Source organism: Natator depressus, chromosome 2 (genome assembly GCF_965152275.1).
Source record: "Natator depressus isolate rNatDep1 chromosome 2, rNatDep2.hap1, whole genome shotgun sequence".
NCBI classification, from domain to species: domain Eukaryota; kingdom Metazoa; phylum Chordata; order Testudines; family Cheloniidae; genus Natator; species Natator depressus.
In genome coordinates, this window is record NC_134235.1 from 202,668,908 (window position 1) to 202,692,228 (window position 23,321).

General features: G+C 43.8%; 1 protein-coding gene across 4 annotated transcripts in view; it reads right to left on the reverse strand.

The window, feature by feature from the left end:
* Positions 1-21,166, reverse strand: part of SNX10 (sorting nexin 10) — a 61,029-nt gene extending 39,863 nt beyond the window's left edge. The window contains exon 1 of one of the 4 annotated variants that reach the window (XM_074945751.1): positions 21,081-21,166. The gene's annotated coding sequence lies outside the window, so the exon portion shown is untranslated. Of the gene's footprint in view, positions 1-20,996 lie in introns of all 4 variants that reach the window. The other 3 variants (XM_074945749.1, XM_074945750.1, XM_074945753.1) reach the window with 3 other exon arrangements.
* Positions 21,167-23,321: the final 2,155 nt, after the last annotated feature.

Here is a 23,321-nt window from a genome sequence, read left to right on the forward strand (position 1 = left end):
CAGTTGTGACTGATATGGCCTGCAGAAACAAAGCAGAAAGCTGCTAGTTCTCTCAGCCCTGGTCTACACTAGGAGTTGAGGTCGAATTTAGCAGCGTTAAATCGATTTAACCCTGCACCTGTCCACACGACGAAGCCCTTTTTTTCAACTTAAAGGGCTCTTAAAATCGATTTCCTTACTCCACCCCCGACAAGGGGATTAGTGCTTAAATAGGCCTTGCCGGGTCGATTTTGGGGTACTGTGGACGCAATTAGACAGTATTGGCCCCCGGGAGCTATCCCAGAGTGCTCTATTGTGACCGCTCTGGACAGCACTCTCAACTCAGATGCACTGGGGCAGGTAGACAGGAAAAGGCCTGCAAACTTTTGAATTTCAATTTCCTGTTTGCATGGTCACCTGCAGCTTGCCATGCTGGCCAGAGCTCATCAGCAGAGGTGACCATGATGGAGTCCCAGAATCGCAAAAGAGCTCCAGCATGGACCGAACGGGAGGTACGGGATCTGATCGCTGTATGGGGAGAGGAATCCGTGCTATCAGAACTCCGTTCCAGTTTTCGAAATGCCAAAACCTTTGTCAAGATCTCCCAGGGCATGAAGGACAGAGGCCATAACAGGGACCCAAAGCAGTGCCGCGTGAAACTTAAGGAGCTGAGGCAAGCCAACCAGAAAACCAGAGAGGCAAACGGCCGCTCCGGGTCAGAGCCCCAAACATGCCGCTTCTATGATGAGCTGCATGCCATTTTAGGGGGTTCAGCCACCACTACCCCAGCCATGTTGTTTGACTCCTTCAATGGAGATGGAGGCAACACAGAAGCAGGTTTTGGGGACGAGGAAGATAGCTCACAGCAAGCAAACTGAGAAATCGGTTTTCCTGACAGCCAGGAACTGTTTCTCACCCTGGACCTGGAGCCAGTACTCCCCAAACCCACCCAAGGCTGCCTCCCGGACCCGCCAGGTGGAGAAGGGACCTCTGGTGAGTGTACCTTTTAAAATACTATACATGGTTTAAAAGCAAACATGTGAAAGGATTAATTTGCCCTGGCATTTGGGGCTCTCCTGGATGTATTCCCAAAGCCTTTGCAAAAGGTTTCTGGGGAGGGCAGCCTTATTCCGTCCACCATGGTAGGACACTTTACCACACCAGGCCAGCAGCACGTACTCAGGAATCATTGTAGAACAAAGCATTGCAGTGTGTGTTTGTTGGCATTCAAGCAACATCCATTCTTTATCTCCCTATGTTATCCTCAGGAGAGTGATATCATTCATGGTCACCTGGTTGAAATAGGGTGCTTTTCTTAAGGGGACATTCAGAGGTGCCCATTCCTGCTGGGCTGTTTGCCTGTGGCTGAACAGAAATGTTCCCCGCTGTTAGCCACGGCGAGGGGGAAGGGGCTAGCCACGCACTGGGGGGAGGCAAAATGCAACCTTGGAACGAAAGCACATGTGCTGTGTATGTAATGTTAACAGCACGGTTTACCATGAAAGAGTGTACCCATTGTTCTATAAAATGTGTCTTTTTAAATACCACTGTCCCTTTTTTTTTCCTCTACCAGCTGCATGTGTTTCAAGGATCACAGGATCTTCTCCTTCCCAGAGGCTCCCCTCCTGTTGGATCATATTAAAGAAGTTCTGTATTAAAATCACAAATGAGTTTGATTCCCCATAGTTTAAATTCCAGGGTATTACTAATTAAGAGGTCTCTTGGTTTTTGGTACTGTTTCTCTCCCTCTATGTGTGAAACTTGCAAGCTGCTAATTGCGTTAGTACATTCTAAGACTGAATCTGTTCTCAAAGCAATTCACAGAGAGAGAGAGAGAGAGACTGACTCAAAGCAATACTCTAACAACAGAAAGAGCACCCAGAGACTCCCCGCCCTTTTGTTGTATTAACAATTGTGATTAAAATAGAGATAGAGGATGTATGTGGATGGATGCTTGGTGTGGATAATAACTGAATGATCAGGGAGGTGCCAGCCTAAGAATCCAGTATCCATTGGCTGAAGAAGGCGTCAAGTGGAAATAGCCAGAGGACCCCCCGGAGGGCAGACTGGAATCCACCCAACAGCCTCAAGAATGGGAGAACCAAAGAACAAGATAACATCTAGCAGCACGGAGCCGTCAGGAATGTGCTATCTGCTGATTGATTCAGCAACAGCATGATGAAGCAATTCCCATAGACTGGCATAGGAAGAAATTCCTATAAAAACAGACTCTAAAAAGTGAGAACTTTGGGGGTCCGATTCTGCAAAGCAACTTCCAGGAGCATCAGATGAGCATCTGACAAGGCCCTGCTCCCTCCTCATGTCCAGGCCACCTGGCCAGTGGCTTGGCATGAGCAACTCTAAGGCTGGTAACTATGATAACAACCTTGCAGAACCTGTGTGTGTGTGTGTGTGTGTGAGAATAAATATGAGATTGAATGGAATGTTACAGCTGTAACTAACTGTTTACTATGATTCTTTCTGTATTCACAATAAATGTGGTATTTTGCCTTTTTCCCTTTAATAAGATCCTGCTGGTTTTTAATTTATTGGTATAACACTCCCACACTGTGAACCCCCTCCTGCACTCCAACCCCTTTCTGAGCCCCCTTGTACACCCCGCACCCCTCCTCTGCCCCAATCCCTTGCCCTGAGCCCCTTCCTGCACACTGCACCCACTCCCACACCCTGCACTCTCTCCAGCACCCCAAACCCCTGCCCCAGCCCTACATTCATGGCCCTGCATGCAATTTCCCCACCCAGACATGGCCCTCGGACCAAAAAGTTTGCTGACCCCTGCAACAGAACATTCCCAGGAATATCACTATCTTGAAAACTAAGTTTTGCTATTAGATGAATAGCTATGACACTGGCAAACCAGGTGCCAGCTTATGCCAAGGTTCCCATGCCTCACTTGAATACTGACAAACACATAGCTGGAATCAGTCTGGTTCACCTGTGTGTTAGTATTGTGAAAATGGGTATAAGAATTATAAAAACATGTTTAGCTTTTACTGAATGTTTGTAAGTTGCTGCATGCATTAATCTCACTTATAACCTCTGTATTATATATTGTAAGGTAATGTGTGAGCATTTGCTTTGTAAGCCTCTGAAACTGTGTAAATCACCAGACAGGAAACAGATACTAATTACTGTGAAATGCTGGCATCCAAAAGAAGGTGTCAAGTCAGGGGTAAGCAAACTCCGGCCCATCAGACCTTTGGATCCAGCCCTCAAGCTCCATTGCCTCGCTTCGGCCGGGGAACGGGGTCGGGGCTTGCCCCGCTGCGTGAGCCCAGCGCGCCAGCGTGTTCAGGACCTGCATGACGGGCGTGAGGGGACACGTTACTCCAGCTGCATAACCCAAACGCGCCTCATGCACCGTCAGAGCCTGGAACATGCAAGCCCACATGCCTGCTACTTGTTGGCTTAGGTGACGCTTATGTTTTAGTAGTGTTAATTTTCCATTATTGAGGATAAAACAAAGAGTAGTTGGCCAGGGAGTGCTCTGTGGCTGTTTCAAAGTTATGGGCTGTCGGAACCTACGTGGAGGAGGACGAGATTTCTGAGGGCAGGGGGCTGGTGAATCTCAATGAGTTCCAATGACTGGAAGCTGATGCCCAACAAATCCAGGCTAGAGAGAAAGGGCGTGGAAAGGGGGTAAGTTTGGTTTAATTATTGTAATACGTTGTTACGATGGTATATTTATAATAAGTAAGGTTTTTATGTTTTTATCCCACTAGAATGTATCTTTATTTAATAAAGTTTATTTGACTATCTCTGAATTATTAATTTCGTGAGCACTGATGGCCCACCATACAATTTCCATACCAATACCCAGATGTGGCCCTCGGGCCAAAAAGTTTGCCCACCCCTGTGTTAGGTCCTGCCAGAGAAGGCCCATCAACACCAAATAAATTACTGTGGAACATCAGAGAACAAAAGACTTTGTTGATTGCACTCTGCCCCCCCATCGCACCCCCCCATGAAAAGGAGACATGCAAGTGAATTCCTCCCATCAGCTAAGTTTGCAACTCAAAGCAGAAGAGGGAAAGGAATAAAAAGTCCTAAAGGCAGAACAGTATCTCTATGCTGCTTGGACTCCAGAGAGCAAGGTTTTCTCGGCATAAACAAGAGATCCCCAGTGTTAAGTCTGGGTTAGCCCTAGGGAACATATAGAGCTTGCTTACTATAGAAGCTTCTATTACCTTTTGAAACTTAAAACTAACTCATTTGTGTGTATGTTTACCTGCTTTAACCTTATAAATAACTCATTTCCTTTTCCTAGTTAATACATCTTCAGATAGTTTATTGTAGGACTGACTACAAGTGTTGTCTTTGGTGTGAGACCCCAGGTCAGTTGCACCTAAGATAAGCGACTGGTCCTTTGGGACTGGAAGTAGCCTAAACATTGTTAAGTATCAGAAGGGCAGCCGTGTTAGTCTGGATCTGTAAAAGCGGCAAAGAGTCCTGTGGCATCTTATATACTAAGAGACGTATCGGAGCATAAGCTTTCATGGGTGAATACCCACTTTGTCGGATTCATGGAGTGGAAATTTCCAGAGGCAGATATAAATATGCAAGGAATCAGGGAGGATGGTGAAATCTAAGTACAGAACTCTCAACCAATTTGGTGTTTGTACCCTGCTTCTTAAGTCTCCCCTGAGATTGATACACTCTTGAGCCACTGCAGGACAGGCTGACACTAACAATTTCCCTACACTCCCAAACCTAACTAATAGCCAAACTTAAAGCAATACTATATAGGCACAAAAAATTGCCAGTGTGAGTACTCAGGGATGGCCTGAGCACTAAGCAAATAAACATGATCAAAAGAACCAATTGCTTTCTGCCCCAGCATCCTATTCAAGCTCTGCAACTCACTCAGGGATTGGCAGTCTCTAAATCACTGGCAGCAGAATATGGAATAAAGGAGAGAGAAATCTCTCACCTCTCCCAACAGCTTAGGTTGTATTTATATTCAATTATATGGCAATTGTATGATCAGCCTTTTGTTATTTGGTGGCATCTGCTGGTTCTTTTACGTGTTCTGATATTATTCACAAACCTCTAGTCCATTCCACAAATCCTCTTGTTATGCTTCCCGTAAACAAGAAACACTGATCCCCTATTCAATATCCATCCATCCATCCATCTTTGGATATCTCTAAAGGAGCCAACGTAACAACCAACTTAAATTGTTGCTAGGGAAGAGTAATTCTGTTTTCAGACCTGGGTAATTACAGTTGACCATTCACTACCAAAATCTACCACATACAACCAAAGTCCTCACACGCATTTTCTGGTAGTTATTTCACAGAATTTTCCTTCTAGGGTTCCCTGTGACAGATCATAATTAAATCTCTAACAATACTTAACGCTCACTGTATTCTCCTTTCTCCCTGACTTTGAAAAATGGCAAGGATGACAAGTTATTTTGAGCATCTCTACAAATATAAAATGATCCTTGCCATTTTACTGTAGTCATGATGAGGGAACAACTAATGTTTAAACTTCATCTTCACGTGGATTCCATTCCAAATAACCTATAAAACTCAAACGCACACTGAATTTACTATGTTCCAGAATGAAGGATCTTCCACAGGGATTTGTAAAGAAAATGCAGATACTGAGAGAAAAAGTGAGCAAACAGGAGGGGAAGAGCTTAATTTTAAAATAAAAAAGGGATAACAGAGCTGGCTATTTCACAGGTGATTATGTTACTGGGACATTTTTTGTGAGGAGTCAGAAGTCCTATACATGGAACACAGGACATCCGGGGCCTCCTTCTGGGAGTGACTGACTATTGCTTTCGCTTAAGGCCCAGGCTCGGGGCTATTTCTAAGGGTATGTCGACACATGCCAGCTGACTCAGGCTCATGGGATTCAGGCTAAGGGGCTGTTTAATTGCAGTATAGATGTTCAATATCGGGCTGCGCCCCGAGCTCTGTAAGCCTCCCACCTTGCAGAGTCCTAGAGCCCAGGCTCCAACCCAAGTGTCTACACTTGGATTTTTAATTGTAGCATTGACATATCCTCAAAGACCACATGTCAGGCAGGGGTATGCATTGGATGTTCTTCCAGCTCACTGTTAATAGATCAGAAGAAATGGGAAGCAATATCTTACCTGGTTATTGAACACAGTTGTTCAATGGCCAAGTATTTTCAAAATTTAGACATCTAAATGTAATTAGATTTATAAAATGCACATTCTATAAAGTGAGACAAGGTGCGTGAGGTAATATCTTATTGGACCAACTTCTGTTGGTGAAAGAAACTTTTGAACTTCTATAAAGGAGTAAATGGATCATACCACCATTAAATCTTTTATAGAACTGGGATATGTGCCTATTGCAGAACTATTGTCTATCTTCAGAGGGAATATATGTTTTCTTTGGATCATCTCAGGACCACACTGGGGGTATAACAGACATTTCAGGAAGGAATGAGTTCCACTTTTTACAGAGGCTTACCTACAGGGGGGAAGCTAACTGTCCTATGTGAAGTGAGTTGATAGTATCTGTTCAGGTCACTGTAGCCACCACTGCTAATTTCAGCGGAGGCAAAGGGTGTGGCACTGGGACTACCCTCTCACCCCTAGAGTAGTCCTGTCAGAATAACAGAGTTTGCAGCACAAAGGAGAGAAGAGGTGGGAAATGACTTGGCACTGCCCAAAGCAGGACTATTTCTGTTTATTAAAGAGCTTTGGTTTCCAAAGTTACCAGTCTGGCACCTCTTACAGGTACTAGACATTTAGGCTAGGCAGGATTCGATATAAATCAATAGATATCAGCAAACATGGGTTTCAGCTGACACACTGAAAACAACAAAAAATATCTATTGGTAACAAGCAAGTTCAGCCTCACCCTCCACCCCCACCCCCCACACACACGTGCCTTCAGGGATTGGTTGTCACCGGTCCTGTGGCAATGCAGAGAGCCCTCCGCAATCCTGTTGTCCTAGGGTGAGTGAGTGGAGCTGTGCGGAGCTGCAGAGGGCTCCCTGTGCTGCAACAAGGCTGGCAATACCCATGCCGACAGGTACAAGGAAGGCTGTGGTCCTCGTGGGGCAGAGTGGAGACCCCCATGACAGCAGGGCTGCAGAAAGTTCCCTGCAGGCACAAGGTCCAGGCAGACTGAGGATGCTCCTGCCAGGGCAGAGACCTCTGGCCAGCAGTGCAAGGAGCCACCGCCGCTAGGGCGGCAGGAGGCCACTCTGAGGCTGAATGGCTCAGTCCCTGGATAGGAGTCATTCATCAGCCAGGTAACCTCCCCCAAATGGGAGCTTGTCCTCCACCGCTGGCTAGGTCCTGCCCTGCCAGGACTGTAGTCTTCCTTACACTTGCAGGGATCCAGTGTCACTGGCCTCTCTATATTTAACATAAAATTCACACTCACAAGAAATACACTGCATTAACCAGTAACTCCTCACATCACAATAAGCTCTCCTGTTTCAATTTCACTTCCTCTTATGTTTCATTCACGTGTGCTTCCATTACTCCACATGCAGACCTCTCTAGACAATTTTGAATCAATTCAGCTCTGGTGTAAGCTATTGACTTCAACCAGTGTTATACCAGCAATGAATATGATCCTCAGTGTATTAATAAGTAGGGTTGCTAGTTCCCTTTTGGCTATAGCCTATGACACTCAAGTGGGATTGTGAAAATACTCACTTCAAGCTGCCATCTGAAGTCAAGCTGTTCTTTCATAGAGTATAAAATCAGAAGCGACCACTGTTATCATATAGTCTGACCTCCTGCCTAACATAGGCCATAGGATTTCCCTGGATTAATTCCTGTTTGAACTACAGCATCTCTTTTAGAAAAACACCCAATCTTGATTTAAAAATTTCTAGTGATGGAGAATCCATCACAACCTCCTGAGTTGTTCCAATAGTTAATTATCCCTCACTTAAAATTTTTTGCCTTATTTCTACTCTGAACTTGTCTAGCTTCAACTCTCAGCCACTGGATCTTGTTATAGCTTTGTCTGCTAGACTGAAGAGCCCTCTATTATCAAATTTCCATAGGAAGGTACTTATTGACTACAATCAAGTCACCTCTTTACCTTGTTAAGGTGAACAGATTGAGCTCCTTGAAACTTTTGCTATAAGGCATGTTTTCCAATCCTTGGATCTTTCCCGTGGCCTTAGAGAATCAGCTGGGGTAGATGCAGATGGACCCCATCACTCATATGTTAACAGACACAAGACTACTTACATAAAACATACAATAAGTTACTTCCTGAAACAAGGAAACAACTTAGTATTAAAAATTTTAAGACAGACAGACATATAGGGGCATTTGTGCCTAGGTCTGAATCGTTCTTCCCACAGACAAAGGATTTTGTCCATTACTCTAGGCCATGGACATGTCCATTTCTGTTTGTCCAAACAGGATCTCTGCTTCTCTCTCATACCTCAGTTTGGCATTCACAGCATCAACTTGTCTTTCTCTTGCTGCCAAGCTGCAGTGGAGCTGTGGTTACTAGAGCACTGCCCCATTGAAAATATGAGGAAATAATCAAAGGAAAATAAATGTATCTTAATTCTATGCAGTATTCAGATGTTAATTTAACCAAATTAAAGATCCATGAGGACCAGCTGTCCTTGTGCCTCAGGTTGCCAATGCACATTCCAGTCATGGTCTTCCACACCAGCAGCAAAAGCACTTCGTTGACGTGGCTATTAAAAGGAAACAAGGACAGTTTCAAACGAAACTGGGCACTTTTCCATAAGGGACTCCATATTATCAGCAGGATTTCGGCAGCCACAACCAGTGCTTAATTTGTACTGGGGCTCAGCCCCAGCATCTCTAGGCTTGGCAGTTCATAGCTCCGGCACCTCTGGGTTTGCTGCGTTGGTTATGAATGTAAAAAAAATTGCTTGAGCCCCGGCACCTCTTTCATTACAATTTAAGCACTGGCCACAAGCCAGCAATGAGGGACAATTTCAAAAACAGCCCTTTGGTAAAGCATGCTGAAGCAAGTTACAGAGTTCCTCCTGAAATTTGGACTTTGAGCAGCCACTGTCAAGAGGCCAAGGTGAAACTGCTCACATTCATGCAGGACTTCAGCTCAATGGCTGATGAAATGCTCATCTTATAGAAAGACTTCTCTTTAACGTCATGATGCCTATTTCCAATCAAGCATGCTCACCATTCTACTATGTGGCAAGCATCCTTGCTAACAAGAACTGCTCTATCAGAAAATGAATTGAAATCACCTAAAAAACATTTATCTAGAAGAGTGTCATGCATTACTCAGGAACCTGGGAATCAAAGAGCCATTAATTTAATTAATCAAACTTGATCATCATCAGCCCTCCCCCAAAAAATAATTACACACACACCAGCACGTGGCAGTGACAGACAGGTGATATTACATGACTCTGCAAATGAAATTGGGATTTATTAAGCAAGTCTGACGGTCACCTGCACTCTGTCTAATAATCCCTCTCTAGCTGCAGAATGACTCACATTCCAAACCTCTGAGAAGCTTCAAGATGGCCATAATTTAAAAAACAAGACATTCATACACAGCCTACAATGTATTTTCTTTTTCTCCCATCTTCCCATTGTAGAGTCCTCAGATAACAGACATAAGCTCCATCAAGGGATCTCATATACTTTCTGCTATTTCATCTGGTTGCTTACCCATTACGTCAGTCTAATCTTGGTTAGAGAACACTCAAAAGGCCAGAGCTATGCCACTTATTAGGCAACTATTGGAGATGGTAGGCACGGGTGGTGGGACTGATTTTGTGATGTGTGTCAGTTTTCATCAGGACAACTGGTTATTCATTGGGGAAGGATGTGAGTTTGTTGCAGTCATTCTGGAAGCCTTCAAAATTCTTCTTCTATAGCTCCAGCTCTCCAACAGTGCTCCATGCAGAACGTACGACTGGTCCACAGAGAGATGGATTGTCACATAATGTGGGCTCTGCTACTTGTTTGCAACAGCCACTAACTACATTAAATAAATTTCCTAAAGTTACTTTTCTGTGTAAGCAATTGCTGTAGTTGTCAGAAGGGTATTAGACAATGGTCTATGAGAGGAAAGGTGATCTCCACAAACAGAAGGGCTGGTAGCTCACAAGACGATTTCTCTGTTAATATGTATTCTTGCCTTACGAAAATATGTTTGTGATTCCCTTTTCTATACCCTGTGAGAAAATGCTGTTTTTAATCTTATCTTACAGCTTTATCCTGGCACCTATTGCTTCAGTATCTGAGCATCTTCCACGTAAAATCAAAAGTTTAGTGTAGGGAGTCAAACGTGTGTTGATTATTTATATTCAGTTACAAAATACAAATACATAGATGTGTATACACTTATAAATACAAATATGCATAAATAAATTATATATACACACACACACACACACAGATCAGGTGCTCAAATACTATGGGTGATGGGCAGCAGTATAAGACCCTAAGGCAGACATTTTTGTATGATGCAGTTACAAACAACTAAACTGGAGCTTTGTCACTTATACTTATAGTTGGAAAGAGACGCAGGAGCAAGGATCCCATGCAGATAAATAGAGACTGAGACCTGGATCCTCAAAGAAAGTCAGTTAGTTACACAAATACATTAGGGGATGTGGGCGTGACCTATCAGCATCCTGGAGCCTTGGCCAAAATCCTTGGTTAGAAGGAAGATCTTGAACCTATGTCAGAAACAATATGGGCATGTCTAAGGAGTTAAACATATTATAAATGTAAATTAAGTCTATTCTGAAAAGTATTACTTTCTCAAAGTATGTCTCTGGAATAACAACCCCCTGTAATTATGAGACGGGAGGACCAAATGCTGTCCTTTTAATGCTAATTGAGCAGAGCAGAAGCTAGTGAACACAGTGCATACTTACTGCAACACTACTTTTTCAAATAGACTCACACATGCAAAGGCTGCCACCATCTGATCCTTCCCCTCCACACTTGCTCCTTTTAATGTTCTGAACCTTTTGCATACTTTGTGATCTGAGGTCCCAGCTTGGGCCTAGCTCCAATCATTTCTTAAACTTCTCATCTAATTTATGTTTTCTGTATTTAAGATTTCTGCTACTTTGAGTTGCCTTTCCAAAGAGTTACATAATCTTTTTTTTTTTTTAAACAACCTTTCTTGTTCTGTTTTGCATGGTGTGTCAAAACTGGTATTTTTGAGAAGCAGGGTCTGGTCACCTGTAGGAAGTGTGCTACAATCTGGTCTGTTTCCTGAGACCAACGAAGTAAAATGAAAAGGAGAAGCCTGCTCTGAAGTACAGAACTAGAACTGCCAGCCCAATATCAGTGGTCTGAGGAGAGGTCTATAAAGGCAGACAGGGTACATATATTGTAAAGTAAAATAACCATAATAAATGCAAAGGTTCTCATCTCTTGAATGACAGCATCCACTACACTTCCCTGAGACTGACCAATCCCAAACAGCTTACACAATTGCACCACAAAGTATGAGGAAAGATAAGAAAAAGAGTTTAGCAAGTGAAGTCAGCTCTCTGTGCATTTTGATCAGCTCTACTTTAAGTCGTTGTGCTTCTAGGATAAACTTAATTTACCAATTCTCATGCTTTAAGGCCAGAAGGAACCATTATAATGATCTACTCTGAGCTCCTGTATGACACAGACCTTAGAATTTCACCCAGCTAAAAGAACAATGAAGATATAGTACCACAGATCCTGGCATGGGTTAGTAATGCATGGACATGCCAGGGTTCTGGGCAGGCTTATATGGTACATGCTGCTGCATCTTCACTGCTATTTTTAGTTGAACTAGCTAGATTAAAACTGCTGTGGGTATACCTACCTGAGCGGCAGTCACACTGCCAATCCCAGTGAGACATACCCTTTGACCTCCGATCAGATATTAGTTAAATAATAAGAGGAGGTAAAAGGCTAGTTGAGAATATCTTATAATTTTAAAAAGAACAAAGAGAGATGTGAAGACTTGGCTAATCATTACTTTGACCACTTTACGGGTACGTACCAACTCTTTCCTACACTGTTCATCAGTCTGTCATTTTAGACTGAAAGCTCACTGAGTTGGACTATGCCTTCCTATATTTGTTAGCACAGCACTTAGCACACTTTTAGGCACCTCTGAATATCAATAATAAAGTACAGCATCCAAGGCGTCAGACAAGTAGCTTCCCTGCAAACTGGGGGCACATCTCATACCTGCGTTGTTCCAGAGTTCTCAAGTTTACTCCTGTATGTTTGGCAGAGGTAGCAAATTGGGCCTCATCTACACAATAAACTTCACTAATTTAAATCAGTTTTTAAAAATTATTTAAACAGGTGCAAACCCCTGTGTGAACATTATTTCAGTTTGAGTGGCTTATTTTACTTTATTTTAAGCATCAACTTTAAGCTAAACCCAAATTAGTAACTCTTAAACACCACCTGTTCCAGCCAGCGGTACCTCCTCAGTGGGTGGCACTGGTCAGCTTTGGCCTGTGCCCAAAGCCACTACAGGGAAGGTTTCAGAGTAGCAACCGTATTAGTCTGTTTTCGCAAAAAGAAAAGGAGTACTTGTGGCACCTTAGAGACTAACAAATTTATTTGAGCATAAGCTTTCGTGAGCTACAGCTCACTTCATCGGATGCAGTGAGCTGTAGCTCACGAAAGCTTATGCTCAAATAAATTGGTTAGTCTCTAAGGTGCCACAAGTACTCCTTTTCTTTTTGCGAATACAGGGAAGGGAGACCAAGGCAGGCTAGACCCATCCCTATCTGAAGGAGGCAAGGAAGTGCAAGGAGCTGTGCAAGATGACACTCTGCAGCCAAGGTGAGAGCACTTCAGGTCACCCTGGGTGGAAAAAGGAGGAGGCTTGGGACTGGTTACCTGCCCTAGAGGCTACGGGCTGCTGTGATATCAGACCTTTGGTCATTGCCTATCCACCACAAATTGGGACCCACCCAAATTTCCATTCCTAGCTACACCACTAGTGTGGACAAAGTTAGAGTATTTAGCCTTGCTGAAAGCAAGTTCAGTCACAATGGCAGTTGTGAACACTTGTGCACGGTTGCAAATTCTTGTGAGTGGGGATGTCACAGGCACGTTAGTCATGTTGATACTGCCAAAATGCTCTTTTATCAACAAGGCTTATGCCTACATATGTTACTTAGCTATTGCCCTTCCCCCTGTAAAGTACTGTCTTCCGTTCAGCTTTTGTATTTACCCTTTAATTCTGGATTTTTAGAACCTCTTTTCCCCCCGTCTGAGTAAAACATCTTGGATGAAATAAAAATCCCCATTCCCAGAACGTGACCAAGATCTCATTACAACAGATACCAAAATTATGACTAATCCAAAACTTACATTCCGACTACACAAGTGATTAAAAATGACAAGTTTATTAATAGACACCCAATTATATTATAATTATTGTGTGTATACAAAGAATTGGCTAGGAGTTAGGACCTTGACGGAAAGGAGCAGCAGGAAGCTGGAATTAAGATTCCAATAATTTGTTGGCTGCACATACACGGAAAGGTCACAGTGTTTCCCCCCTAAATGAATCACTGTTCACATTCCAGTAAAGCGGATGTTTTGTTATAAAAATATAGTGTTTCTCTTCCATCTGTCCACTCTGGTAGGGAAAAAAAAAGTATTTTCTTAAGCCAGAAAACCCTCAAAATACTAAAGGACAGACACTTCAAGACACATGATACAAGACAACAGCAAGGAAAAAATCATCATCACGCTCACAAGACATGTTTTCATTTCACACTCAGAATTCCCCAAGACATCTTATGGAAGATCTTATGGTACAGAACCCTTATGTTTCAGTGTTCGTTTGTTCTTAGACAATGGAAGTACACCAGCACACATCCTGCTAGACCTCTCTGTGGCATTGTATACCACTGAACACAAATAAATCCTGCCTCTAAGATGATGCAGGAGCAAACAGAAACTCATTTGAAATGGCTTAAGTCCTTTCTTTCAGGCCAAGACTATAAGGTTGTTATGAGCCCTCTCCTGCAAAGTTCAATCCTCTTGCTCTTATTATTTAATATCTAGTCGTTGAAGCTACTGAGGGAGCGAGTCTGAAGTGCCAGCAGGATGCAGACAGTACCCTACAATGCACCTCTTTTACAGCAAATGTAAACAGCACTGTAACAAGGTGGTCTGTCCACTTTATGAGCAATGGAGCCTGGGGGCCAGCCAACCCCTGTTCCATGATGTGCCCTCTTTATGAAAACCGGTGTTCTAGGGATCAGCAGCCAAGCTGGGAATGGGGCCAGGTGTTAATCAGATGCCTCCTGACATGATAAAACCCAGTACTGAGCTGGGGAAGAGAAGCAGAAGCATAGGGTTAGGGCCTGTGGAAAGGGTTCCTGGATGGGAACCAGCATCTGCATGTTGGTGGGCTGAGGATATCTGCCATAAGTAAGCCCTTTTGTTTTCAGTTTAAACCGATTTTTACAGAAAAATTCCTGAGTTTTACAAAAAGTATTATTCAGTTTTTTCTGATTTTCACCCTGCTTTTGTATCATTCAAATATATTTGAAAAAACCAACTTGCTTTATTAGGAAAATAAATACCTTATATCATCGTAATACATGTATCTCACACGCATTAGTCTGTGTCTTTATGCAAAGCTGCCTGTTGAACTAAGGCTATGTATTAGTCTAGAAGATACACACTATAAACAAACAGGTATGCACACAAGCTCTGAAGTGTGTGTGCATCTGAACGTGCCGATGACTCACATGCCCATCATGTACACATTTCAAGCTGTTCACAGATAACAATGTAAAGATTTAACGCACTAAAATGGGAAAACAAAAATCTGTATCAGAATATGTTTCAGAACATAAGGAAGTATTCAAAAGCTTTAAAAAAACAAAAACAGGAGAAAAGGATAGAGTTGAGTGTATTCGCTGCAAATGGTGCGGCCCAATTATTAAATATAAATATTTATGGGCTAATAGTTCTAAGTCTACAATAGTAAATGGTTTATTCAAATGAAAAGTTTTATTTGGAAATTAGAGATATATTGTTTTCTTAAACTCAGAGGTGGCATTGTGTTTTGAGTTCTGTTTTAGTTCTGCAGCAAACCACATTGGTGAATGGAATTCAAAGCTACTGAATACTTTTACCCCCCGTCTTTCCATTCATCAAGATAAACCCCAATATTTACCCAGAAAAATTAATCGTTTTTTGCACTGATTTTCACCTGTTTTTATTGTTGTGGTAATGAACTGATAAATTCCCAGGAAATATTAAAATGGAAACTGAAAACAAAGGGCCCTAGCCATAAGTTACAGTAAGCCCCAGAACCAAGGAGAAATAGAGCGTGAGTCTAGAGACCAAGGGAAGCTCCTTGGAGCAGGATCAGAACTCAGATGCTGGTGGGATGAGGAAGCTTGACTGAATCACAGCCCAGCCCCAGGAAGGAGGGCTGTGGAGCCCCTGAACCAGGGGGAAGCAGTTTGAGAGTCTAAAGACCAGGGTTCAAGGAAACTGTGGGAAAGACTCCCCAGAGAGGTCAGGGGCTGGAGCATGAGAGTCAGCTCTCCGGGGTCAGAGGAACTGGGACCTGAAGCCCTGGAACAAGAGTGAACTGGAAGCCCAGAGAAGGAAGGATAATGGCTCAGAAGGGCCAAAGGGGACTGTAATGTGTAAGGACTTAACAAATTAGGTCCCAAGAGGGAACATGTAGTTTTAGTATTCTACACTGTGAATGAATTATTGGGGAAAAACCTGAGGGAATTGAAGGCAGGGTGCTTGTAGTGCCTTACCATGCCCTAAGGGGATGCGCTCTGGGACTGAATCCTGCTACAAAAGCCATCGTCCAGTTATCTTAATGTCAGGAAGAAATCAGGACCTGGATGAAGAGCAACTGGCTAAAGCTGAGCTCAGGTAAGATTCAGACAATGCTGGTAAAAAGAGGAGAAGGCTTCAGAGAACTTGCCTCTTCAATAACATTCCTCACTGATGAGGGCCTGATCTGTCCTTGGATTGTCAAACTGGTTTTCAGGGTTTGGGATCTTTTTGCAATTCTTAGGGCCAATGGGTGCCCTAATAGCCATGGGGGTAAACAGTGTCTGCTTCCAACTGCAAATGGACAGAAGATTGTGTCCCATCCCATTGGATGTAGGCTGCCCATAGAGATCCATGAATTCATTACCATTTGGCTTGATCACTTCATCTCATACCTAAGAATAAAGCTCCAGCTCATATAAAAAGCAGCAGCCAGTTTCCTTAGCATCACAAGTCACTGTTAATAAGTCATTGCAATGCTCCACTCTCTGCAATGATTTCCCATTGAATACAGAATTTGGTTCAAGATCCTGTCTTGATGTTCAGAGCCCTCACTTAGGACTGTTCATAGTTGACCAAATTACCTCCTCTCTTTCTCTCTCCACACTAGTTTCAATGGAACATTCATCCTGCTGACCAGCAGAGGAAGGTTTTCATAAGAGATATGCACCTAATTAATAGATCTAACTCAGTGACAGGAGTGGCCACAGGCCTACCCATTTCCGAAAGCTAAATGCCAAACTCATTTCCTTGATATAGCTCGGCTTCAATAAATTCTTCACCCACACAAACAAATACATGTTTCAAAACCATATACATTAACCAATCTATTTTTACAGGCTGGGAAAGGGGAGAGAGAGTGAGAGAGAGAGAGATTAATTGTTTCTATTTTTAAATAGTGGGCAGAATTTAGATATTATATTGACTGGACAATATAAATACCTAGACAGACAGATTTGGGGCTAAATTCTTACACATAGCCCCTTTGGCTTCATTAGGGCCTTTTGAGTGAATGAGTAAGATGAGCAGGATTTAACACTCAATATCAAGATTTATTTTGTCTGGAGCCTGGAATTCCTGTAGGATACAGCTACAGTTTTCTCCGATGGCTCAGATCCTCAAAGAAATACAGGCTCCTAACTTCCACTGGTTTTTATGGAAGTTAGGCGCCTAAATACCTTTGAGGATCTGGGCCCAATTACTTTTAATATCAGAAAAAATAAGCTGCAGAGTTATTTTCCTGTGATTAAATAGGTTTTAGCAGAGTATTTAACTAGGAAAAAGATCACCTGATCTTAAATTATCCAGATGCAGCACCTTTCCTTGATTCCAAAACCAAGAGCCTATGCATGCTATAGATCACATATGAGGAAGTAATATCAATATATTGCAGAAACATGCCACATTGAATTAGTCACCTGCCCTCTGTCAACTTCTCCATTTGGGCCAGGATTACTTAAAACATTCCACACCTCTGAGCAACTTCTAACAAGTTGTTGGGCTTTTTTGTTTTGTTTTTAAATCAACCAGCTAGAGAAATGTTTCCTTCTTTTCTTCCAAATGTCAAGAAATTACAAAAGAGATGACAAACGTAGGAGTTTGTGGTGTCCCACACGAAGGTCATCAGGGATAGAATTAAGAGGCGTTTCATTAAAAGAAGTTATAAAAAGGAGCCGGTACTTCTTGATAGCAGCACATACCTCCAGGACAACAGCTCCACAGTTGATCTACCAGTACCAAACTGGTTAACTAAAGACCACTAGCAATCGTGATGGCAAGCTTCCAGACAGCAATAGCCACATGCGTCTCCATGCTGAAGGGAGCTGTCATGTATGTGTTCCACTACTACAGCTCTGGGGTGAGCTCTGCACAGATTTCTAGTAAAGTGGGCTTTCTCATCCTTAAGTACTAGTACCATTGCTGGTCTTCCCAGGTCTGCAGCACTATCCTGTTCACTAGGAAGTGCTGGTTGCCTGAGTCCAGAAGTGGCAGCTCACTAAGAGAAGCCCTTGCTCCTAGAAAAGATTGTACAGAGGTCACTGCTCAATTTCATCCTCCTCCTGTGCTCATATTGCCACAGCACCACCGTGGCTGTCTCTCAAGTTACCCAAAGCATGACTGCCAATACATGCCAATACAATACATCCTGATGGTAGTTAATACATGTTCATCTGCCAGTTTGTATTAACTACCATCAGGATCACAGCACTCAGCCATGTCTCCCCGCATGCTGCCTGACAGCAGTCTGACAATGGCACTGGCTTCCAAAACCCAGATGAATGATGGGATAAAAGGAGAGGAATCATGGGAATTTTTTCATTTGACCCCCAAGTCTCAGAATTCCAGTGGCTTCTAGTAGGTATCCTATTATGTGCCACAAGAAAAATCCCCAAATGCATTGAGCCTAGCGGCAGAACATTGCACCATGGGATTTCTGCCCTGAATGCTGTGCACATATTTCAGTAAAACACAGGACCATGTGGACAAGATGATTCAAAAAGCAACCAGCTTTAACGGGCATAAAGCAGTGAGGACAAGCTGCTTTTGGAACAATTGTTCCTAATCAGTTAACATACACAAACAATCTGAAACAACTTTCAAGTGTCGACAAGCCCTGAGAGAGACCATGAAGGGTAAAGATAGTATTTAGCCAGCCACATCACAAAATCGGGAGCAAGGAGAAACCAGAAAACTGAAAGTTTATAGGGGATCAGACTTAAGCATAATATTTCATGTACCACAAGGACAAAAAAGAAGCGATGTTTTTCCGTTGGGATGGTAACAGATTGTGGGCAAAATGCACCTTAAAAATCAAATAATTCTAATTACTATCTTTGTCAAACATGCACTTTAAAGAAGATAGTATTTCAGCCATCACAATCTCAAAACAGCTAGATCTAGGAAGTAATACTTGTAACTTTATAATGTGAAAGCTGGGAACTTCTTCTTTCAGGTAGTATAAAACCATTAATCTCTAACTCTAGCAGTTCATGTTGCAGCCAAAGAGGAAGAAAATGGGGATTTTAGAATACACAAGCAAAATTTCACTGGTGGTTATCGATTAACTGCCATATCTAGAACTTTGGACCTCTCCTTATGAACTCACCTAGAATTAGTATAAATAGATTCAAGTAATACAGCTGTATTTTTTATTTAGGCATATAAATTCAAAATGTATTAAAATGCTGGTAGAATTTCTTAATGAATTTTCAGTTTTATGAACAGTTGTGGATACATTATATGCCATATTAAAACAAACTAATACTAGTGTCCAGCACTGGATTTATAAGAAAATGATAGAAAAGTGAACAACATTGTATGAATTTGTGAAAACTAACATGGCTGTTTTAAAAAAATCAAGATGGGAAAGAAGAGAGCAGAAATGTGTGGGTGGAGGCAAAATTAAATATAGGGGGAAGTTAAAAAGTTATGTTGTAAGTAATGAATATATTTGTCTGTCTATCCATCAGATGTCTCTTACATTAGATTGTGAGCTCTTTGACCCAGGAACTGTCTTTTTGTTCTGTGTTTGTACAGTGCCTAGCACAATGGTTCTGGTCCATAAGTGGGGATTCCAGATGCTACACTAATAATTATTATTATATTTTAAGGGGCCTGATTCTGATCTCACTTATGCTCTAAGTTTACTATTTACTGCTTTACACTGATGGATGAGAGAGCAGAATAAGGCTCAAGCTTTATAAATCCATCTGGTGCCTTGGTGACGTGAACATACCACTTACAACTTTTTAGAAAAGCTCAGTGGAATTAAAGCCTTATTAGATAATGCTGGGCATAGTACAGGACTTCTTATTTATAGTCAACAGCAGCAGTTTATCAAAGGAAAAAAACCCTATGAAATCACAGTAACAGTGTTCTGTGTGATATAATTTTGCTTAACAGTCTAGTACAGGAAGAAATTATTTCTCTGTTGTTCCAATTAGTACTTTATACTATACTGGAGAAGCAAGTCCTGTGATAGCTAACAAATTTGCAAGAAAGGCATATTCTGAAAGGGAATCAGTAATAGTTTTATACCAAATGTGGGATCTCAAATGGAAAAAGTCCCCAGTATACATATAACAATCACACCCTTGGGCACATACTGCTATAGCCAGCGTCCCCAAAGGTGGCAATAGCTCAGATCTAATTCATTTATCTAAATTTCATTAAAAACTGCATCCCTTCACTCCAGTAAGCCCAAACCAGCGGCCCATTCTGTAGGAACTGGGTCTGGCAATAACCACTATGTACTGATCTATACTACTACTATACAGTAGTGCCTTGATTGTGTTACAGTACGGTTTGGTTTTCCTGCATGCACAAGACCAAATCCTGTTGCAACTATGGTACTTGTAGTACAATTATTGTATCGTTTGCCCCAATCCATACAGACTGGGTCTGCACTAAGATTTTCTTAAAATCTCCCACTCGTTACACTCGCACTAGTATTGCTGGTGAGAGTACTAGCCTAGACCTGTGGCTAGCTGGGCTCAGGGGATCCCCCCCTCACGTGACATAGTGGTATGAATACAAATAACCAATGTACACGTTTTCCCTCACCATTGCTACTGCAACAGGGGGAGAGATACCTAAAATTGCCAAGGTAGGCATGGACTCGAAGAGCGAATACCAGACTATATAGCCCGTGGCATCTCATCTGACCGTCCCCATCAAGCGGCAGTGTTGGGGCAGCGGTGCATTAACATCCACTCGAACACATATCAAGAGATTCATTATCCCTTTTGGCGCTTCAAAGACAACTCAGGACAGTAACTGCTGGTCGAGGGGGGACGTGCTAAATCTCACCGGCCGCCCCTCCCGCTTTAGCAGGGGAGCCAATGACTCCCGTCCTAGGCCACCCGAAAACAAAGGCGGCTCCCTTGGACCCAGAGGGTTGTGAACGAGGATCCCCCGTCTCCACCCCCCAACATCCCCATGCCCGGCTGGCGCGGAGCCCCAGGCTCAGGCTACCCGGTGCGTCTGCCTCCTCCCCACGGGCACACGAGCGCCTCAGGGTGACAGAGCCGCCAAGCTCCGGCCCTAGCAGAGCAGAGAGCGAAATGGCTCCCGCCCCAGGTCCTCCTCCCCCGCGGGGCCAGGGCGCCCGCCCGCCGGACAGCGCAGCTGGGGCCCCCGCGTGCCCCGCGAGTCCTGTCCACTCGGAGCGGCAGCTACTAGCCTCCGCTCGGGAACGAACCCCAGCCGGGCCCCGCTCTCGGCCAGCAGCCGCGCCTGCCCTACTCACACCAACAGCGGCGGCTCCCGCGCTCCCCAGCCGCGGCGTCGGCACAGGCTCGGCAGGCTGAGCAGCCCGGCCACAGCCGCTCACCTAGTCCGAGCCAGCCACGGGCGGGGACTCGGCGCTGACGTGTCCCGCCGCGGGAGGAGCTGCGGCTGCCGCCAGGGCCGGCTTGGCGGGCGGGCGGGCGAACGCGGGCGTGCCCCGCTGGGAGGGCGCGTGGGTGCGGGAGGCGGGAAGGAGGACACTCGTCCGCGCTGGAGGCGGATGGGGTCTGCTGGGCGCCGGCGTCTGCGGCTGCACAGTCAGTCACGCCATCCTGCGGCTGCTGCAGCTGTGCTTCCGGGGGGGATGACAGCAGGTGCCTCTGGCTGGGTGTCCTGTGTGAATCAGGCTGAGGATGACCTCACCACATCCGGATATGAGGGGCTTTGGTTTAGACATGCAACTATACCCCCCTCCCTCTGAACAAAAAAAAAAAAAAAAGTGTCCTGATTTTTCTCACTTGCTATCTGGTCACCTGATCTGATTTAACATAAAGCAAAGTTCAGTACTAAAATATTCTGGGAACTTAAAGGGCTCTCTGCAAGCCAAAGCTTGTCTCTCTCACCAACAGAAGTTGGGCCACTAAAAGATATTACCTCACCCACCTTCTCTTTAAAACATCCCTTTGATATTCTGCACTCCACTCTGGTTGCCTAACCACCCATTTCCGGATCCCGCTTCTTGTCTTCAACGTTTTCAAGGGGGCAATAAGGCAGATGAACCCCAGATTGGGGACGGGTACTCTTAGCTGTGGAATTTATTGCCTCCATGAAATTTACAACCTCTAGAGCCTGAGTTTTGTCACCTTAAGTGCAGCATGCAAGGCTTATCCCGTTCAGCTAGCCTTTTGCTAAGCACATAGTTGTGAAATGGCCAGTTACATACCCTGGGAGAGAGGTCACATATTTTATTTCTGGTGAGTTAGGCCCATTTGGAGGCTTAGAAGTACATGGGACCACAACAGACTGGGGACCATACAGTGTACCAGACTGTACCAGGCCAGGTTGTGACAAACAGAATTAAGGAACAAAAGATTTTCTATCTTAGATATAAAATAAATGACCCAAGACTGCAGATGCCTTCATAGGTAGAGATTTCACTCAGGCATACTAGCACTCTGAATCTCTCAAATGTATCGAGGCAGAACATCTTTTCTTCTAGGAGTCTAGCAAATCAAACTTCCCTTTATTCCCTCTTCAAGAAAAGCTGGGTTTTTTAAGTCTTTTATTTAAGAAAAAAGAAAAGTGAATTTAAGAGAGACACGTCCAATGCATTTTAATTTAAAAATAGATTTTGGGGAGGAATCCATTATGAACTCAGGATGGCAACAGTAGTAGCTGTCAGTGAAGAAAGGCAGAGGCAAGCCACAAAAACCACATTTCAGGAATCTACCCCAGTTGTTACCCTAGATGTTGTAATCTAGCAACTTCTGCAAATGAAGGAAGAGCAGTAAGCAAGGAATTCAGTTGGGCCCATAAGCCAGTGATCAGCTAAGGGGTGGGACGTATAGGGTAGAGTCCAGGGACTTGGGACTTGTCTACACTGGCAAGTTTTTTTGATTAAACTAATGTCGCCAAGGAAAAATCAACAAAAGCAAAGTCACCAAAGTGTGTCTACATTTTCTCCCTCTGTCGACAGATTGTGTCCACATTCTGGGCACCTTTGACGACAGTGAGAACAATGGACTATGGGTATGTATCCCACAATGCCTGGCGGCACCATCCGTCACTAAGTGTTGTGGGAATGCGGAAACGGAGCGTGGCGCATCCTGGGATGTGCAAAATGTACTGTCATGCACCGCTTTGTGTCCCAGCCCTCCACATGTCTTTGGATTCCTTTCGCACTGCTTTTCCAACTGTCATTCTTTTGTAGTGTGCGCCAGCATCTGCAGTGAGAGAGGATGAATCCCGCACTTCTCTCCTATGTGCTGTTAGCTGTCAGCTGTTGTGAGGACATCGCGCATGGCAGCACAGTTACTCGCAAAGTTAGCAGAAGATGAATCGCAGGCACCCGAGTGTGATATGGACGGCAGCAACTTATCAGTGCTTTGTGCATTCACAGAGCAGCTGCGTATGGTAGACCGTCGCTTTTGGGCTAGGGAAACAAGCACTGATTGGTGGGATCACATTGTCATGCAGGTGTGGGATGACAATCAGTGGGTACAGAACTTTAGGATGCATAAAGCAACCTTCCTGGAGCTATGTGCTTAGCTATCCCCCAACCTGCGGCACAAGGACACCAGATTGAGCGCTGCCCTTCCGGTAGAGAAGCATGTTGCAATCGCTG